Raw genomic sequence first — 6,000 nt, 5'->3', positions numbered from 1 at the left:
TCTGGATCCACAGGGTTTCGGAATCTTCTATCCTTCCCATCACCACCCAAGGGCAAGAGCACCACATAGCAAAAAGAACACCCTTGCTGCTTCAGACTCACTCATTCCTCAACACCTTAGGACCACCCTCCTAGCCCTTGGGGAATCCAAGCAGGCATGTCTTTCAATTGGCGGTCAAAGCATCTGAGGAGGCTACCAGTGAGACCAGACCAGCCAGACACGGGCAGATGTGTGTCCTCCAGACACGTCCCAGTTCAAGTCACCCCAGTTTCCTCTGCATCAGTCTGGACATGATTCCATTCTGGGGACCAGAAAACTGAGGTTCAGAGAAGCGAAAAGGTAGGTGACAACGCCCAGCAAAAGCCTGCCTCTTACAGAAGCTCTGCTCAGCTCTCACTGTCTCTGTGCTTCTACCGGAGTCACTTAATCTATGCCTCAGTTTCCTTGTCTATGAAATGGGGCTACCAGAACTGTGTGCTGTCCCAGTAGTGAGGATTCCTTGGTATGATCCACATGGAGCGCTTGGAACGGTCCTTATACATGCAAGGGTGCTATATGTGTTTCAGTTATCTCAGGAAGAACAGGTCTGCGGTTATTTTCCATCTCCAGCTTGGGAGCGCAGGTGATATGATAGACCAACAGACCTGGGAGGAGCGCTTTTCCTTCCACTCTCTCCAAAGCTCCCCGGAGTCACTGTTGTGCCCATTTAGCAGATGTGGAGCCTGAGGCTTGGAGAATCTGAGAGGGGAGTGCCTCAGAAGTGTCCCAAATATTTCCTTCCAGTAGGTGTGGGCTTGCCACTGGCTACTTCTTTGGTGGAAGAACCCGAACTGCCACAGGGAAATAGAAACAGGGGAGGGGTCATCAGAAAGAAATCTAGGTATTTTTTCAAATAGCATCCCCAAATGTAGAGCTCAGCCTTCACCGCCTAGGAGTCCGGATGGTGCCCTGCTGGGGAGGCGGGGAAGTGGCCCGCGCAGAGGAGGCTTTGAGGTCGCGCCCCACCTGCCCAAACCTAACCCGCCTCGCTCCAGGTAAACCACGCAGCACATGCAGCCTGCAGGGCCCCGCGCACACGCACGCCAAGCGCGGAGAACTCCAGCAGGACCACAGTCCCGTCCGTCTGTGGAACGTGCTTCCCGTGGTTGGAGAAGGAGACAGCCCCTGCGGCCCCAGTGCCGCGGATTGCGATCCAGCCACCGTTCGGTACCCGCCAGGAGCCGTAGTTTCTTGGTCTGTAAAATTGGCAGCAAAGGGGGCCGCGGCGGGGCTGCTGCCCTGACCTACCTGGAGTCTCTGGTCAGGGCGATCCTTCTGTCCAGCCAGGCCCCCCGAATTAAGAGCAGGCCGTTGAATTCGCTTTTACTCCCCGCAAAAACAGGTCGATATGGCACACAGCTGCGATGCTCTAGGTCCTGACAGCCAGGCTTTAGGGGCTGATTCTATAGGTTCCAAGAGGGGCATTAGTTTGCTAGAATTCATCATCCAGAAAAGCATAAACTTGGATTTCAGCCCTCCATGTCAGCCCGACTCTTGGAGTCTCTAGGAAAGTGTACACACACACACACACCTCTTTAAGTAGTCACAATCAAGGGTAACTGCCGGCAGTGCAAAGCATCTCACAGAACACTTTCTTTCATTTTATACCAAAAATATTTCAAAGAGATTGTTGCGCATTCCGCACTTTTTATTTTCGGAAAGTCAGGTTCAGAGAGGTTAAGAAATTTGCCCAAGTTCACACAGCTAAGAGGTACCTAAACCGGGATTCCTCAGACCAGACGGTCTGACTCCAGCGGTAAGCTAGCTGCTGCTTCCAGAAGCACCACCTTCTCGCCTGGGGACAGGAAGAGGGGCAGCAGCTGAACGGATATTTCAGATCTTGAGCCTGGATTCTGCTGAGCACAATCAGGGCACAGGGTCTGATTCCAGGGAGACCCTGGAGGCTGAAAGCGAGTTTGGGAGAAGGAGGGTTGGGGGAGGGGGCTCCGGAAGAAGAGCGGGAGTCACCACGGGGTTCCTGGGAGTGCTCGGTGCTCCCGTTGGCATTCTCGCTACCTCCCAGGAGAACCTCTTGCGTCCTGGAACTGATCCGGCGCACACGCGCGCCGGACATTGCCCCCGACATTGTCCTCCACGCAGCGGATCTCCCCCACCCGGTTCTCACCCTCTGTGCTCAGAGCTGTGTACGTCCTTCCCTCCTTCCCGTGTGGGGACCTCCCGACTCCCGCCCGGTGGGCCAGTCTCCTAGTGCCTTCCCTCTCCCTGAAGCCGCTTTCTGCGGGCTGGACGTCTCTCATTACCTCATTTCTCAGAGTTTATCTCCCCCCAGTCAGTGTCTATCAGTGGGTCTCCCCTGCCGCGCCTTTACGTTGTAAAGATCAGAGTCCCCGGGGCGAAGTGACAGAACTCCTGCAGGGAGGCCCGAGGGTAGCTTAGAAGTGCTGGGGCCGTTCCTGGGACGCCGGGTGTCGGCGCGCTGTGGGTGCTTGATTGCGTACGTGCGTTGGTGTTGTGTGCACGCGGTGTGCAGCGCGTGTTGGCTTTGCGTGGTTGGGTGTCTGCGTGGGTTGGTTGTGGGTGTTGCCTCGCATGTGTTTGGGAAGTCGCCTGTGTTTGGCTGTACGTATCTGTTGACTGTGTGGGTCCGTGTGCTGGCTGTGCATGGCTGGTGACTTGTGCGGCTTGTCTGTGTGTGATGAAGGCTGATCGGATGTGTGTTGGGTGTCAGCGTTCGTTGTAACATGTCTGGCATGGGTCAGTTCTGTGTGTGCTAGTGTGTGTTTGTTGGGCTGTGTGTTGGCGTGTGTGCGCGGCGCGCGCGCGGGCGCGCGCAGGCGCTGTCTACCGCCGAGCGCGCCTAGCCGGGCGTCAGGCACCAGCCTGCGCTGCCAGAGCAGGGGCTGTGGGCCCCCGGGGCCGCGGGAGGGCGCTGCGGAGGAGGCCGGCCGGGGTGAGGAGAGGGTCGCCGAAGGCGTGGAGCAGGGGTGCGGCCGTGGGAGCTGAGTGGCGCGGCAGGAATTCCCAGAGTCTGGAGTGGGGAGCACGCTGGGGTGCCCTGGAGGATGGATCAGGGGCGGAGGGAAGGTTAAGGTGTTTCCCCGGGCGGCCAGCGGCGGGGCTGGGGGAGTGTCCCGGCCCGGCCGCGGTGTGAGCGGCTGAGAGGGGCGGGGACGGAGCCGGGGAGGCCGCACGGCCCCGGGGGCTCGGCCAGGCCGGCGCCAGCCGCCAAGTTGAAAGGCGGCCGCGGCCTCTCCTCGCTGCTTCCCATTGCGCCCCCGAGGGCTCCAGGCGGGGCGCCTGCCGCGGCCCGGCCGGCCTCTCTTCCGCGCCGGGGGTCACTCTGGGGCAGTGGTCGGTGCGTGGCCCGGACCAGCCTCATGGACTGTAGGACACGCACTCATGGCTCCGGCCTCGTGCTTCCTAACTGTCTTCACTGAGTCTCCTGCGCTAGCTGGGCCTTTGGCCGCGGGTCAGAAAGCGAAGGGAACCCTCGCACCAGGCGCTGTTAGCGCGCGCTCTCCAGCCGCTCTCCAGCCTCGCAGACTCCCTGACCGCCCAGGCCCCGCCGACCTGCACCCAGAGCTAGGAGCGTCCCAGGTCCCCTGCCGCCCCATAACCTCAGTTCTCCGCTGGCTTCCACGCCACGGGCTTTGGTCTCGCCAGAGCGGCCAGAAGCGGAGTTTTTGCTGACCGAGACTTATGTCTCCTCCCCAACACAACGAAAATGCCTTCACAGACATTGTGCAGGGCAGGTGAGGTGTCCCTCCTGATCCCCAAGGGAATAGCCTGTGGTCAGGGCTAGAAGGAGTTAAATTCGGAGAGCTAAGGCCCGAGTTCTGAGGGGCGAGTTTTCCCAGACCCAAACTGCTGGCCTGGCACTGTGGGACCCTCAACGAAAGGGAGCCGGGCAGTGCCGGAAAAGCGTGGATCCCCGAGTGGAATCTGTGTTCGGAAACCCTGTTCTCCCTTTTCTTGGCTGTGTGACCTTGGGAAAACCGCGTGACCTCTCTGGATCCTTGTTTGAAAAAACAAAAAATCTAAATTTGTTGGGAAGCGTGCGGGAGGTGGTGCTCTCCGGAACTTCAGCACACTGTAGGCTGCGTTAAGCGCTGGCTCCTCCTCCATCACAACCTCTAAACGAGGTGGCGACTCCGTTGTGATTGATCCCAAGTTTCCAGCCGGGGAAGGAAACTGATCCGTAGAGGACCAGACGCGGGAACCCCAGCTCACTCCGTCCTCACTTGATAAACAAGCAGCTGCGTTCCAAGGGCTGGGCTGGACGGGAGGCAGTGCCCTCGCCTCGAATTCCCGCGGGACCCGGCTGAATCTCTCTCAAGTCCTGACCCCAGAGCGGAGCACCCTCCTGATCCAGAAACCGTTTATTGAGCACCTTATGTGTGCACGCCCTATCGAGGGAGGAAATCCAGAAACAAAAGCGGTGCAAAGAAGGGGCTGAACGAAAGAAAACAAAAATGGGCAAAACAGGGGATATATGAATGAAAGGAAACAGGGACCCAAGGCCCGCAGTAGGGCTGGGGCGCGCGCGCAGGCGGGCACGGGCGGGGGTCGCAGGGCGGCGGCAGGTTCCAAACAGGCTGAGACTCTGAGTGGGGGAAGGGGGCGCGCCCGTCTCGCCTGCAGCTACCGCCAGGCTGGAGCCTCTGCGCGTCTGCCGAGCTCGAGCCGTTGCTCATTACTGCAATTATGTAGCTCTAAGTTTGCCTCGACCCTAAATTGCCAAGTTTCGAGGAGCCGGGAGGCCCGTGAGCTCGGGCCGCGGGAGACACCCGATCCCGCCCTGACAGTCCCCTCTCCCACACGCGTGGAAAACATTCCGGTGTGGCCGACGCACCGTGAGCTAAGAAGATTGAGATCTGCTCGGCATTACCGGGGCGGCCTTCCGCGCAGGGGCTCGTTGACACGTCCCCAAAATCCCGGGGGCAAGGGAAGGATTCCCAGGCCCATTTCGCAGATGAGAAAACTGAGGAATAGAAAGCGTGATCTTCCCTATGCAGAGTCAGGCGGCTAGGAAGTGGCAGGGCTGGCATCAACCAATGAGTTTCTCTGACTTCAAGTTCAGTACAAACCCTCAGTATAGGAGAGTGGACAGGGGAGTTTCAGAAAGGAGCCCAGATTTGTGGAAGTCCGGGCGTCCCGCGCAAGGACACTAGGGATGCTGAGTTTATACAGGGGGTAAACATTCTTTCCGTGTCTGCAAGAAATAGTGATGTACCTAAGCGCTTTTAAGGGGCCGCGTGGGCGCCGGAGTCTGAGACATTTTTAGATACCACTCCCCTCTCTTGGGGTTGAAGAGTACCAACTCGGGCCACGCTTGTTAGCCCAGAGGCCGGGGACCCCCCCCCCCCCCCGACTGCCTGATCATTGGACCTTCCTTTTCTTAGGGAAGGGAGTGGTGACAAGTTCAGACTGTAGCCCCAGCCGCGGGACAGAGCCTTTGTCAGAGCTACGGAGATCGAAGGATCCAAGACGCTGGGTACCTCGAAACTCGCCGGCACCCGCTGAGAGCCCGCCCCGGGTGCGTGCGAGCCACCCCTCACTCTCTTGGAATTCCGAGGCCAACCTCCCCTTGGGGCTAGAAACCGCAGGGCGCCCCAGGTTTCCTCTCCACACCATAAGCCGGTCTCTTTTCTGCAGAGATGTCTACCCTTCCCGTGTCCAACGTCAGGCACTTCGGGTTCTGACAGCCCTTGGTCTCCTGGCTTCCTCCTCGCAAAGGCTTCCCGGGGCTGCCCTGTCGTGGAATTTGGAGACGCTCCCAGGGCCGGACAGAGGTGGAGGTGAGGGGGCGGGGGGGGGGCCAGATCTGGTGAGAATTAAGTCAGGGCTCCCCTACTGGAAAGAGAACTGAGCGCTGCCTGGAACATAGTAGGCTTTATCTACTAGAGATCCTTTTCTGCCTTCAACATGCTAGCAGAATTGCCCCCGGAAGGCTAAACTTCGGGCTTGTTCAAATATATTCTCCTGGTAGCCTGAATATAA

This window comes from Dama dama, chromosome 6, assembly GCF_033118175.1.
Source record: "Dama dama isolate Ldn47 chromosome 6, ASM3311817v1, whole genome shotgun sequence".
Classification (NCBI taxonomy): domain Eukaryota; kingdom Metazoa; phylum Chordata; class Mammalia; order Artiodactyla; family Cervidae; genus Dama; species Dama dama.
Note: the sequence above shows the minus strand (reverse complement) of the source record.